The sequence below is a fragment of the Gossypium arboreum genome, chromosome 10, assembly GCF_025698485.1.
Source record: "Gossypium arboreum isolate Shixiya-1 chromosome 10, ASM2569848v2, whole genome shotgun sequence".
In the NCBI taxonomy this organism is placed as follows: domain Eukaryota; kingdom Viridiplantae; phylum Streptophyta; class Magnoliopsida; order Malvales; family Malvaceae; genus Gossypium; species Gossypium arboreum.
The window spans coordinates 108,136,409-108,152,596 of record NC_069079.1 but is presented as its reverse complement, the minus strand read 5'-3'; positions in this window follow the sequence as shown (position 1 = coordinate 108,152,596).

Below are 16,188 nucleotides of genomic sequence, written 5' to 3'. Positions count from 1 at the left end.
CTTACATGATCAGTAGAATCTTTAAAACATTTCGATATTTCTTCCAAAACTGTATTCACTTTCCAAACTATTCTAATCTCTATATGCATTACCAATTATTTCACCACTGAACTCTTTAGTTTCATGCTTGTGAACTTATTCAATATAATTCTCGTGAATTTTCGTCATAGAGTAACACTGGTAAGGGGGTGGAGTCGTAAAGCCTCTAACGTGACTCACATAAATACACATATATGACTTTTCATTCATCATTAACATAACATCATCCTAATCATATAATTCACCTCAGGAAAATTAACATACATATTTATGTTACACAAACTTACAGATTGCATTTATTAAAAAAAGTGTACATAAATACACATTTCGTCAATTTTGAGTCACTTTACTTATTATATTCACGTAATCAAACAAGTCGGGCACAAGGCATCATATGAATGCCAAACAAACATGGATGAGCTGATCATAACATAAACTTTCATCTTGAACATCATCGCATACACATCATAAACCTTTATTCATACCTTTATAAGCCTCAATTAATCATAAGTGTACTTTACTCAAATACTTTAGAATCAATATCAACATGGTCGGATGTAGCTCGGTTGGAGAGTATCTCTATCTAAGCGAGATAGATCTCATCTACGTTGGGAGACATCAGACTATCACAGATTATTTGGCATGTATAGATAGACTCTCACATTACGCTAGGTTAGTCCGAGAATTGACTAAACCATAGCTCTGATACCATTAAATGTAGCACTCCTTACCCGAGTCTGAGGCCGGAACAGGGTACGAGGCATTACCGAACTTAAATGTACACAAATATGTAAAATCGGGCCATAAAAATAAATTTCATTCAAATTAAAAACATTCGTTCATATTTATAATGTCCCTTATACGGGAAGCCCAAAACATACATCAGGGGTCGTTTTGGAATAAACAGAAAACTTACGAACATTTTACAACACTTAGAAAATTTCCTAGTTTTTGAGAGTCACACGTCCGTGTGGGTAGACCGTGTGGTCACACACGCCCGTGTGGCTTGGACACGCCCGTGTAACTCTCTGTTTATGACATCAACAATATTTTAAGGTCACACGGCCAAGCCACAACCCCGTGTGCTAGGCAGTGTCTTCCACATGGCCGTGTCTCTGTTCGTGTGGCCAACACTTAGGCTATTTTCCAAGCCTTGGTCAACCTTAATCCCTCACACACTTATACAACATCAAATGATTAGAACATGATATCCAATTAAAGATTAAACATCCTCAATTAAGTTACAAACATAACGTTTGCATGTCATCATACTTGTGTTTCTCATACTCATTTGGCCTTGTCTATTATAATACCACTTATACCAAAACACAAAAGACTAAGTCACTATATATGACACTCACTTAAAAACACTTAAGGTTTATCGATACCCCAAAATTGATAATTTGATAGTGTGATGCTGGCTCCGACGATCTCTAATCCCGAGCTAACCTGGAAACACTAAAGAAATGAAAAGGAGGGGGTCAGCTATATAGCTTAGTAAGTCCGCATGAAAATAATAAGCAATTTATTAACATGATTCTACCAATTCTCACATCATGATATCAAGGTAAAACAATCATAATTGCACTTTTTACTTATGTTCATGTCAAGCTGTTTGCTCGCATCATAGTCACTAAATTATTAATATCTTGAGCTACAGAATTCTAAATTAAGATCCGTTAAAAGCATTTGAAACTAGACTCATATATATTTCTACCATAAAATTTTCAAAATTTATGGGTTGGCTAATAAGTACAGTTTATTTTTCAAAGTTACCCCTATTCTACTATTTGACAGCTTCGACCTTTCTTTACTAAAAATTAATTATCTCTAGTACGGGATTTGGATGATGTTCCCGTCTATTTCTCTTGAAAATAGACTCATTAAGAATTTTATTCATACAAATTCTAATGATAATCATTTTCATACAATTTTTAATGATTTTCCAAAATTAATATAGGGGAGCCCAAAATCACTCTGACTCTGTCTCACAAAAATTCAAATATCTCATAATATGAAATTCTTTTGCTTACACCATTTCCTCTATGTGAAACTAGACTCCATAAAATTTAATTTCATATTTTATTCAAGCTCCAACTCAATTTTCACAATTTTTGGTGGATTTTCAAATTCGGATTGCTGATGCTGTCCAAAACTATTTTAATGCTAATTTTACTCTTTCATGAATTCTTTGTATTAACTTCCATTTAAACATACATAACACCAAAGCATAACCAGATCTAGCCATTATCAAATATTTACATGCCATTCATTGGCCAATTTAACCTATACATCAACAACAAAGACTTAAACATATCATGTCTCAATTTAATTTGGCCTAAAATCCTCACACATGATCATCAATCAAATTTACCACATATTTATACATCATAAGTATAGACCTACAATCACAAGGTCATCAGAAGATCATTCTCATAGGTATGACTTACTCATTTACATTATTACCAAATATCCAATATACACAAAGTTTTCATAAAGACATTCTCGTAAAAATCATGAACTCACAATGTCATGAAGTCAATGCTTGTAAACTTTAAGTACATACATGTACCAATTCGTAATACTTACATACTCTTTCTCATCTTTGACATACTCATTGGGTTACCCGTTGAACCACTTGGAATACTAAAGGATACTCAGAAATCATGCATATGTCGTACAATGCCATATCCCGAATATGATCTTACATGTAATCTCATATCGAAGCCAATAGCCCAGCTATGGTCTTACATGAAATCTCATAACAATGCCATGTCCCAGACATGGTCTTATACGTAATATCATATCGATACCAGTAGCCCAGCTATGGTCTTACACGGAATCTCGTATCGGTGCCATGTCCCAGATATGGTCTTACATGAAATATCATATCAAAGCCATGTCCCAGACATGGTCTTACATGAAGTCTCATAACGGTGCCGATGCCATGTCCTAGACATGGTCTTATACGGGACCTCATATTAATGCCAATGTCATATCCCTGATATGGTCTTACATGGGATCTCATTTCGATGCCAATGTCATATCCCAGATATGGTCTTACATGGGATTTCATATTGATGCCGATGTCATATCCCGGATTTCATATTGATGCCGATGTCATATCCCGGATTTCATATTGATGCCGATGTCATATCCCAGATATGGTCTTATACGGGATTTCAATACTCACATGTCGTGATATCCATATCTTAGCTATTTCTAGGGTTCAACCGGGATTTCTGAGACACCAACTTTTGTCGAGTCATCATTGAGACATCATACATCAATTTCATAAAGACAAATACATATACATATACATATACATTTCATGCAATATTTAAACATTAAACATATAATATCATATTCCCTTGTTCTAGGTCTGAATCTCTTTTTCCTTGATCTATAATATCACATTTAGCTTATTTTTTAGTCAAATTATTCAGTTTGATCCAAAATTCACATTATGGAAAAATTACGTTTTCGCCCTTAAAGTTCCACATATTTTCACTTTTGCCTCTGGGCTCGTAAAATGATTTTCTTTCAATTTCTTTGTTCTTTAAGCCTAGATGAATCATTTTCATAACTATAGCAGCCCACAATTTCCACTAAATCACACTTTCATGACAAATTTTATAACTTTTACAAATTAGTCCTTTTTAGCGTTTTCATCGAAAACTACTTAGCAAAAGTCATTAACACACAACAAACATTCATATTCCTCCTTTAAACATCAAAATACACACATGTAGCACATGGGTAAATTTTTAAACATCAACCATAGCTCAAATAAATGGTAGAAATAGATAGATCTTGTTACGGGGATTGCAAAAACGTAAAAATCATTAAAAACGAGGTTAGAATGAACTTACAATTGAGCTTGGAAGCTTGAAAAACCCTAGCCATGGTTTCTTCATGCAATTTTTGGCCATAGCTTGAAGATGGAGAAAAATTGACTTTTAATTTTTTTAATTTATTTTAATTTCTAAATGACCAAAATGCCCCTAACTTAAAAATATTCTATTTCACCTATTTCATATCCATTTTTGTCCAAAAAATTAACCAACGGTCTAATTACCATATAAGGATTTAAAATTTCATAACAATTGGACACCTCTAGCATGTAGAACTCAAATTTTTCACTTTTTACGATTTAGTCCTTTTGACTAAATTGAGTGCCCAAATGTAAAAATTTTCAAACGAAATTTTCACAAAATCATTTCGTGAAATCGTAGACCATAAAAATATAATAAAAATTAATTTTTTTAGCTGAATTTGTGGTCTCGAAACCACTATTCCGACTAGGCCCAAAATTGGGCTATTACAATACTAACCTCTTTCTTAACCACACCATTTGTTTACCTGTTGAACCATTCAGAATAGAGATAGGATACTCAATAGTCTCAAATGATAAGCACCTATACCATGTCCCGTAGCCAAATCAAGGTCACTTATCCGAAAAATAATTATCATAGCCCAAAGCCAAATCATCCGTTATGCATGGCTCAAGCCAAATCGGTATAACTCGCACCCGAAGTGCTAATATCATGGCCCGAAACCAAACTCAACTTATCATATAATAACAAGACACTAGTATCCAAATCTATTCCTAAAGTTCAATAGGGATTTCACACATTCCATTTCTATCGTCGAATGCATTCATAGAGTCGTTCTCACAATTCGAACATAATCCATAATCTCATAATCACAATTTATGTAATACGAAAGCTTTTAACATACTTTTATAATGAAGTTACAACATACGAACTTACCTCGGGTATGAAAATGGCAAAATGAGTCGATTACTAGATAATCTTACCCTTCTCCCGATCTAATTCTAGATTCTTCTTTTTTTGATCTAAATAATTAATGTCATGGGGTAGAGTTCAAAGCCCGTGACCATCGAACCAAATGTATCCGATGGAGGTCTATTACTTAGATGGGGATCATTTGGCCCACGAGAGCTGGCCCGATTCAAGGAATTATTGGAGAAGCCTGTCAGATTGAAGCCTGGTTGGCCCGATAGCGAAGATATGGCAACTTAGGCAACTATGGTAACTAATCTTTAAAGATAAAGGGAATCATATCTTGTAAAGATTAGATAGGATTTGATATGGCAATATCTTGTAAAATCCCTTAAATCATGGGATTGGTTAATCTCGTCCGTCGATGTAATTGTATCTTGACCGTCGACTTTGGGGGAGCTCAAGTATAAATAGAGAGCCTCCCCCTCATTTGTACTCACTCCATTCATTGTTTCATTATTCTTCGAGAATAAGAGAATAGAGAGCATTTACTCAAACACTTTGCGAGTGTCCCTTTCTGTTGTTCTTTTTAAGCTACTTTTGGCATAAGTTTGCTTCCGCTATACGAGTTGGTGCCTTGGAGGAGTTTTTAAGGAACCCTCATTCGAGTAAAGGCTGACTTGGGCGAGTTTGGACTAGCAAATCGCCTAAGGCAGCACAGATTGCGAGACGAAAGGTCTAGCCCCGTGACAAGTGGTATCCGAGCTAGGGTTCGAACCAAGTGGTATCCGAGCTGTTGGTTCGAAGGCACTGTTGGGATGTCGAAAGAAGAGTGCGAACAAAGAAGGGCAAGAAAAGGTTTGAGGGAGATGCTGTCAGCAGTAGAGGAATGTGTGGGTAAACTCGAAGGATCCATGGAAGACGTAAAGGAGGCACTCGATGGGTTCGAGGGTCACATAGACAACTGGAAGGAACAGTCCAGAGACTATGTAAAGATGTCTCTTGATTCGACCATGGATAAGGTAAACGGGTTATTTAATTCACATAAAGATAAACTGTCGGACAGGAACGATGCTCTTGAGGCCATGTTGATGGCTTTGAAGGAGGAAACAATGGCCACGACGCTGGCTTTAAGCACAAGAATAGAGGAGCTCGAGGGAGAGCTGGCCTTGTGTCGAGCAGCTGTGGGGGAAGGAGTGTCAAGTGCAGCACTCAGTAGCGAGTATGTCTCCAAGTTCTTATTTTTTTGATTCTGGACCACGAGAGTTATTTGTTTCGATCTCTATCTTTCTACTAGTAATAGGTATTGGTATTTATCCGGATTTCGTTCTCTCATTATCAGGTGAGAAAGTCGAAACTATTCTATATAATTATTTTTATAGATAGTTTTCATGAATAAAAAAAAATCAAATCCTATGGTTTTTAAAATTGGTCGTTGTACAATGAAAAAGAAAAAAAAGAAGTCTTTTTTCTTCTCTTAAGTTTAAGTTAAGTAAAAAAGGTAAAAGCATTAAATTGAATTTTAATCAGACATCTTTGGCTTTTGTTAGAACCTTTTGAATCAAGTAGTGGAGCGATTCAAAAGGTTCTTGACACTTCTAATAAGTTTTCTTATACTTATATATAATATATACGCCATTCTCGTGTTAGTATTTGTTAGGCCTAGCCTCTTTATTCAATTCAATTAGATGTTAATTTAATGTAAATGAACCATAACTATGTAAACCTATTCCTAATAGATTGACCCCAAAATAGCATATCCAAATTATAAGAAATCCCATAGAAGCCACAAGTGCGGAATTTACACCTTCCAAATTTGTATTTGTTCGGGTATGGAAATAAATCGCGAATACGGTCCAAGTAATAAACGCCCAAGTTTCCTTGGGGTCCCAATTCAATATGATCCCCACGCCTCATTAGCCCATACGGCTCCGAAAGAATTCCTATGGTTAAAAAGATAAACCCGAGACTAATAATACGATAACTCCAACGATCCAATTGTTGAGTCAATTGATATCTGTAATAATTTTTAGAAGAAAGAAAATAAGTGTTTAGTAAAACATTGCTTCTTTCATTCATGAGTTTGTATGGACAAGGTCTGCATGTGATGTGGACAATTTCTTATGGAGGATGGAAAACTACTTCCGTGCCAAAGGCATCGTGGATGATGCGGGTAAGGTACAAACTGCTTCATTATTTCTTACTGATATTGCGCTTTTATGGTAGCGAGGTAGGATCACAGATAAAAGGCAAGGTAAGATTGGAACATGGGAGAAGTTGCAATGCGAGTTGAAGGGACAGTTTTACCCGGAGTTTGCCAAGCAAGAAGCTCGCCCAAAGTTGCAAGGGATAATGCAACGAGGCACAGTGGGGGAGTATGTTCGTGAGTTCAAGGAACTCATGCTCCAAGTTTTGGATGTGACCGAGAGAGAAGCAATACTTGCTTTTCAAGAGGGATTGAAGCCGTGGGTCAGACAGGAGGTGGAACAAAGAGGTGTCCAAAAGCTGTCGGAAGCCATGAAGGTAGCGGTATCCGTGGTTAAGCTTGGTCTAGGGAAAGACAAGCTTGGATCTTCCAAGTCCGAGGAAAGGGGCGTATGTGAAGGGAATCACAAGGAAGATACGGATGAGTATGGAAATGGCAACGGCGACAATTGTGGAAATGAGAAACCACGAGTTAGGAAGAAGAAACCCAAGAAGAAAAGGGACAAGCTGAAATGCTTTTTCTGCGACGGTCCACACATGTTAAAGAAATGTCCGATGAAATCCGCGCTTAAGAAGAAGCCGGTGGGTAAGGCCTTGGGACTTGGTTCGAGCGCAAGGGGTGTCGAAGTTAAGGAGGCCGAAAGCAAAAGAAAGCCAGTCGAGTGCTTCTTATGTCATGGTCCGCATAGGTTGCGGAAGTGTCCGAGGAAGTCTGTTATCGATGGGAATGATCGAGCAGATACGGAGCCCAAGAAGCTTGGTTCGAGCAAGGGAAAAGCCGAAGCCAAGAGGGCAAAGAAGAGCAAGTCTGTCATCGGAGGGAACAATGGAGCAGACAAGGAGCCTAAGAAGCTTGGTTCGAGCAAGGGTAAAGCCGAAGCCAAGAGGGCTAAGAGGAGCAAAAAGAAGCGAGTAAAATGCTTCTTGTGCCGTGGTCCGCATGAGTTGCGGAACTGTCCAAAGCAAGCCGTAGTCAAAGGAAAGGCAATGTCCGAGCATGGTGAGTCGTCGGAGGGGCTTCCACCCAAGGAAGAGGTGAGTTTGTCATCGGACTTAGAGGAAGAAGTTGCGATGAAAATAGTGAAGCTGGGACCAATGAGGCTCGAATCGAATGAAGCGTCGGAGTTGGCCGAGTCATCGACAAGGCTTCCACCTATGGGAGAGGTGGGTGGTGCATCGGACTTCAAGGAAAAAGAAGAGATGCACGTGGGACAGTTGACCCGAGTAAATGCAAAGGTACATTCGAAACACTCTGATAGTGTTTTGCATTCTAACTTGTGTACTTGGCGAGAACGTAGGGGCCCTTTTAAAGTTCTTGAGCAAGGAGGCCGAGAAACTGTGGGCAAAGCGAAGCCAAGTGTTGTGAATCACGAGGATTCTGTTCGAGGGAAGTTAGAATGTGCGCAAGGGAGTGACATAACTCCTTGTCATCGAGATGTACAAACAAGTAGGACGGCTCGAGTTAAGAAGCGACGGAAGCCAACGCAAAAGTCCCGAAGGAAGGGAAGAGCTAAGGCAACGAGTGGGATCCAAGGCGAATCAAGTCAGTGCCATTCAGGAGTCGCAACGAGGACGTTGCGAGAATGGGTGGGGAAGAATGTCACGGGCCAGAGTTCAAAGCCCGTGACTATCGAACCAAATGCATCCGATGGAGGTCTATTACTTAGATGGGGATCATTTGGCCCACGAGAGCTGGCCCGATTCAAGGAATTATTGGAGAAGCCTGTCAGATTGAAGCCTGGTTGGCCTGATAGCGAAGATATGGCAACTTAGGCAACTATGGTAACTAATCTTTAAAGATAAAGGGAATCATATCTTGTAAAGATTAGATAGGATTTGATATGGCAATATCTTGTAAAATCCCTTAAATCATGGGATTGGTTAATCTCGTCCGTCGATGTAATTGTATCTTGACCGTCGGCTTTGGGGGAGCTCAAGTATAAATAGAGAGCCTCCCCCTCATTTGTACTCACTCCATTCATTGTTTCATTATTCTTTGTGAGTAAGAGAATAGAAAGCATTTACTCAAACACTTTGTGAGCGTCCCTTTCTATTGTTCTCTTTAAGCTTCTTTTGGCATAAGTTTGCTTCCGCTATACCAGTTGGCGCCTTGGAGGAGTTCTTAAGGAACCGTCATTCGAGTAAAGGCTGACTTGGGCGAGTTTGGACGAGTAAATCGCCTAAGGCCGCACGGATTGCGAGACGAAAGGTCTGGCCCCGTGACAAGTATTCAAAATTAACTTCTTTATTTGAAAACTCATTCAATTTAGTCCAAAACATACATTTAGGCCTATTTACACTTTATCCCCTAAACTTTTACACTTTTAACAATTTAGTCCCTATTTCACAAATACACAAAATTCACATATTTTCATTAAACCCAAGCTTAGCCGAATTACATGTAAGTCCCTAGCAGCCCAAAACTTTCATTTATTTGAAATTTAAACCACTCAATTTGTACATTTCACAATTTAATCCCTATTATGCATTTTCATCAAAAAGTTACTTTACAAAACATGAAAAATCTATCATCAAACTTTCATATTTCAACATTAACCATCAAAGAACACATAGATTCAACAATGGCAACTCCAAAAATATTTAACAGTTTCAAAACTAAAGGTACGGGCTAGCTAGATTAAGCTACAACAATTACAAAAACATAAAAATCATCAAAAACGGATAAAAAATCTTACCTTAATTTCTTGAATTTGCCTAGCCGAATGAAAAAAACCCTATTTTAGCTTCTTCTTCTTTTAATTTTCGCTGCATGAAGATGAGAATGAAGTTTTAATTAGCTTTGTTTTATTTATTTTAACCTTTAATAACCAAATTACTAAACTAACCTTATTATAAATTATTTAATATCATCCATTTAATATCCATATAAGTCCAATAACATTTAAAATGGTTTAATTACCATTTAAGGCCATTATATTTAAAATTCAAATCTATTTGACATCTTTAACAAGTAAAATGCAACCCTTGCATTTTATGCGATTTAATCCTTTTTCTCAAATTGACTATTCAAACGATAAAATTAGCTCACGAAATTTTCACACATATCAAATAACATGCTGTAAATACTGAAAATAATATTAAAATAAATTTTCAACATCATATTTTTGGTTCCAAAACTATTTTTCTGATTTAACTAAAACTGAGCTGTTACAACACATTAGTTGTTTAAACGTGTAGGTTGATTTCTAGTAGAATGAAATGCTTGTTCTATTACATTGATGGACCACATCACATCATAAGGAGGCAATTTATTTAAATTCTGTACTTTAGGAACTTTATATGATGTGTACATAAGTATATGAGTGAGTATATGTATATATTTGAAAGGTTTTAAAGTGTCTTAAACTTTTTAATGAAATTGGTATTTGAATATATAATGTTCTAAATGATATTTGAGAGCTTTTTTTATGCTTAAAAATGTTTGGTTATGTTTGGAATTGACTTAAGGATGTTTGAAGATGTTTTAAAATGTTTCCGAATTAGTTTTGAGATCCCCTAAATCTAGGTATCGATACCTAGTCTTCAGGGGTCGGTACATGCAAATCAGTGGCTAAAGTGCTACAATATCAGGACAACATATTGATATATTGAGGACATGTATCAATACACTTACCCAAACACCTGCAAACTTGAGTTTTTATGCCCCAAAATGACCCCCGAATGACATCTAAACGTTCACATTTCGTCATGAGACTTTCGAAAGGGTCTAAAATGACTCATAAGACTTTGAAAATGATTATATAGAGATTTGAAGGGTAAAAAGGATTTGTCATTGCACAAGGCGACTATTCTTTTCTTTAAAAAAGTTTGTATTTTAAGTCTTTTAAGCAATCAAAAACTTGTTTTTATGTTTTTATCTTGTCCCAACACCCGAAAAAGTAAATTGACATCATTTAGGGGTATCTTTAAAGTTTTAAAAAATGCTGAAAATGGTTAATGTGATTTTATTAAAATGAATAAAGAATGATTTTGAAAAAAGAAAATTTTTTTCAATTGTGGAGTGTGTCAATGTGACATCACTTATCTTGTAGATTATTGGACAAAGTAATGGGTGTTATACTAACATCCTGATAGAGGTCCCTTTATGTAGTGTTCAAACCCCATTGATAAGGTAACTTTCTTCTCCCAATTATTTTCTTATATGAATGTTTGCGAAAGTTATTCGACGCATATGGAAAATTGGAAGACACCTCCAATAGATGTTGGGAAACCAAAAGCCCTCATGATAATATTTACTATAGTCCATGAATAATAGCCATTCCTAAAGCAAGCCTCCATCTACTAAATATAAAACCCTTTGGCCTATACTTGCTGAAGATGGATTTGTTAATAGCAATTCCCTATTTTTTATTGAGGAAAATATCTATGAGGCTTACCTAGGTGTTTGAAACTTTGCTGGCAAGCTAAGGGAAAGGGATCAAAGATTCATTTACATCTTGTTCTAGAATCCTACAGCTATTTGATCTCCTTGGGACTAACAAATTGAGTCCAAAAAAGGAAAAGTGTTTGAAAGCTTTGAAAACCATGGGCGTTTGGCTCACTTCCTTATTGTCAAGAACAAATCCCACCAGGATGTTCTACGGGAATCTAACAACCATCACTCTAAGCTCATATTTTTTACTATTGATGTTCGTCTCATTCTAGTTACTGATGGGGAAATGTAATCCCATCACAAATGTTCAAATGTTAAATTTATTAGTCATTTCTAATGTCTTTATTGTGTCTCGATTATCTTAATGTCTTTCCAAGCTCATATCTTAGTGTTTTTCTTGTTGGATATTCCCAATACAGTTTGGTGTAATCTTTCAATTGGACTAGTTTATCTTTTTCTTTTAAATTTTTAGTTGCATTTTATCTTCATTTTCAATGTTGTATAATAATAAGCTTATTATATGTTGTTATTTGGTTTACCATTTTTATTTACTTTCCATAGAAATTTAGATTTGTAAAACCCTTCACTCGACTCGATTGTTGGGTCTGAGCTACGGAATGCTACATTTGTTTGTCAGAGTAACTATAGTCAATTAGGAAGCATATAATCATTTACACAGGTAATCAAGAGTTAATCACATTCAAAATAGTGTTAAACATTAAATTTCGAGACTTAATCGAGCTTATGAAAGCTCTTTTATCAACCCGAGTACAAAATAGTATCAAATTGTAAAGTTTTAAAAATTCAAGGTCGACATCTAGACGTTGTCTAATCCACGTTGTGACATCGCCAAAATAGTATGTCACATCATGACGTCAGTTTCAATTATTTTAAAACATACATAAAACTATGCTAAATAGTTCAAGCATCCATGTTCAAGTCTATATCAAAATATTCACTACTTATACATCATTTATTTCTAAACAATTCAATGTCAACTACCACATAACTAAGACATTGCATACCAAACTTTACCTATGCCAACCACCTTTAAACATGTAATTTCAAAAAATTTCAAAAACTACAAATTTCTTCAATAAATCATCAATGGAAACTTTCAAAAACTTTAACAGTTCTACAAACTGGTACATGGGCTAGCTAAATGACATTTTGGGGCTGTCGTCTATTAGATTTTTCTGAAAGGTAACTATCTTGGTTTCATATCATATAGAAATTTATATGGAATCCTTGAATAAGACTTCTTCTTCATAAAATAAACTTATTGTCTTTGGGATCTAATGTTGTACCGCTGCTCAATAACTTAGGGGATCAACTCTATTACATAAGTCGATTCCTAATTTTTATCTCATGTCATGACATAAATAAGCAGTTCTTATTTATTGTATCAGCTTAAAACCTCGCTAATTGATCTTTATGGCACTTCCTCTATTAATTAGATCTTTATCCATAGGCAAAAGTACCTAGGCATATATATTTATTCCTATTTCAACTTCTATAAAGTTTATTTTTTGTTACAATTGATAAAAATCATTTTTTGGACGATGCAACATGTAGAAAGCCTTTTTTTTTCTCCTATGACCTCAAAAACATAAAAGTTACAAAAAAAATGACTTCATTGAACTTACAAAGTAAGGATCGAACAGTTGAAAGCTTTCAAGGGTTTTCCTTGTTTTAACTCACAGCAAGTTGAATAAGATAAAAGAAAAAGATATCATCTTTTACATTATTTGTCTTATATACTTTAATTAAACTTTTAATTACTTAATTAATTTAATTTAACCTTAAATAATTAAACTTAATCACCATCAATCAATTGGAATATTTCATCATTCCCACTAACACACATTTAAAAATGGTTTATTAGTTATTTTGGTCTTCTAGCTAATTAAAACCTATAGTGATAAGATTTTTACAATTTGGTCCTTATACCTAATTAAGTAATTAATAGATAAAATTGAAGGACTAAACTTTAATAAACTTTCATACCAACTTTGTAAATATTTATAATATTTATGGGCCTGGTTTACTCAATTGTCTTTTCCGATATGACTAAAAATCGCATCTTGTTACATGATAACTAAACTAAAAAAAACAAATACTATTTATTTGTTTAAGTGTTTCAACAGATTGAATAAAGCTTTTAAAATTACAAAACATGCCTCATACAAAAAAAAAACTCTAAACCTTAACAAATCTTTTAATTGTTTCACTACTTTTCTTTTAAGGCATAATTGCAAAAAAAAAAAAAACCTAAAAGTTTAGGGGCTTATGGTTTTGTGCCATTGACCTTTTTTATTTTTTGATTGACACCCTCAACATTACGATTTTTAAAGAAATCAACCCAGTTTTAACGGTCAACATAACTGTAGGTCAACATAATAGCCCATGTGCCATGCCACATAAGCACATTATGTCATGGATGATGTCATCTATTTAATAAATTTTTTTCTCTCATTTTCTCTCTTGCCAAACACTACTTTTTTTTCTTCAAAACACATGGTTGCTGCCATTTTTTCTCTTATATTCTCTCTTTCCAAACACCATTTTTCTTCTTCAAAACATATGATTGGCTCATTTCATCTACAAGAATCTCCATTACCATGATTATAATCATGCTTTTGTGTAATTTTTGTAAACGCGCACCACACTTTCAATTTAAAATCATTATTTTTTTCTCCCATTGTCGGTTGCCATTTTTTTCTCTCATTTTCTCTCTTGTCAAAGATTGTTTTTTGTGGGTAGCCATGGGATAATTTTTTTCTTAATTTTTTATCATTAGAACTACTGTAAAAACAAAAAAGAAGTGATGCTTAAGTTTCAGGCTAGCTAAGATGAAAAATAAATCTACCACCTAAACATGGTCAATAGAAACTTCAGGATTACAGACGAAGCCTCGAATAACAATTTCTATTACGCTTCCAAAATGATAGCAACTGTATGTATAAGCATATATACAATATTAAAAGGGATATTTCCCTTTTTCCTCTTGAAACAAAATTTAGTTTTGACAACCTAGACACCACAGCTGGCTATGCTAACCAGACGAAAATTGTTAAGGGAATTATTAATGTTTATATTGGTTGGCTGTGAATCCAAGTAAAAAAGAGTATATAGGGGGAAGTGGAAGTCTTGTGGATGGTGTTCTTCGCTGGTTTCAACGTCACCATTTGATTCCTTCTTCTTTGAATCAACAAAATAAAAACATTATCATCAATCATCATGATATTTCTTTTCCATCCTTTACTACTCTAACCCTCACTCAAAAACAATTACAAGAATCAACGATAGATATTGTCGTTCAGGATTTTGATTTTTCTTTCTTGAAGCTTGTTAAAGTTCCTAAGTGTCATTACTTTCCTGTTTCTTCCATGGATTCTCACAAAAAGGTACTTTTACTTAATTTTGTTAGATCTCATCTACTTTCTTTGCAATTGTTATTTTAAAATGATTCAAAATTTCGAACTACGATCGTTGTTTTTTTAATGTAAAATTGAAAAATTAGGGAGACATTTTTTTCATTTAAGGAGTTAAATTGTGGATTTGCATGGTTTATACTTATTGTTCAACAGCTTCGAAAGAGTGATCTGGATCTAGATCCACAAACTCAGCATCGTCGGTGAAGTAAATGGATTCCAAGTTTGGGTTTTTTGTTGAAAACTGGTTGCATTCATCTCCAATTAGTCTAACCATATGTTTTGAAGAAGAAAAATGGTGTTTGGAAAGAGAGAGAATGAGAGAGAAAAATGGCAACAACCATGTGTTTTGAAGAAAAAAATGTTATTTGGCAAGAGAGAAAATGAGAGAATATTTTGTTAAATAGATGACATCATCTATGACGTCATGATCTTATGTGGCATGCCACATGAGCTATTATGTTGACCTGCAGTTTGATTAATGGTCAATTCACGTTGACCATTTAAACTGGGCTGATTTCTTAAAAAATCGTAATGTTGAGGGTGTCAATCAAAAATTAAAAATGTCAAGGGTACAAAACCAAAAGCCCCCAAACGTTGAGGGTTTTTTTTGCAATTATGCCTTCTTATAGACTCTAAGACAATAGAAAAGTATATAACTTAATTTAAACTATCACGTTTTCTCATTTTGAAATACTTGAATATTAGCCGACAACATCATTGATGGCCACTAAACTAACTAAAATTACGACAAAGGCAAGAGCACCTATCGAATAATAGTATAACTATGGTGAGTCGGGAATATCGTATCCACGAGGAATAAAGTACTAGTACTTACTATTTTTCTATTATCTAGCCGATAAATTGAAAGAATTGTTTTTAATCTAAAATTAACTAAAGTAATTACTACGAACACGATGGAGAATGAATTAGGAAAAATAATCGAATTGAACCAATGGGATAGACAATACCCAGGAAAGAATCCACCTAGACTTTACTTATTATTTTGAATCTGAATAAAATGATTTATTCACTTGCACCTTGATACGTAGAAATCCCTAAATTATGTTAATGTCTCTTTCGAGAGTAAAAACAACTAACTCTAGGTTGATTAATTGAAATCTCTTTCTAATTAAAACCCCTGTTGTCGCATTAACTCGATCTATGGATTCCCCTATTAGATTTGACTCTAATCTGATAGATTTATGTCGTCCTATTTCTAAGATTACATGTAACTCCACTCAATTATGCTAGATCTACTCTTAAACAAGGACTTTTGCTCCACTAAAATAAGCACATTAAGCATGAATTAATATCCTAAAAATATTAAAAAATGAAATAAGCATACATAATTGAGAACAAGAATCAATTA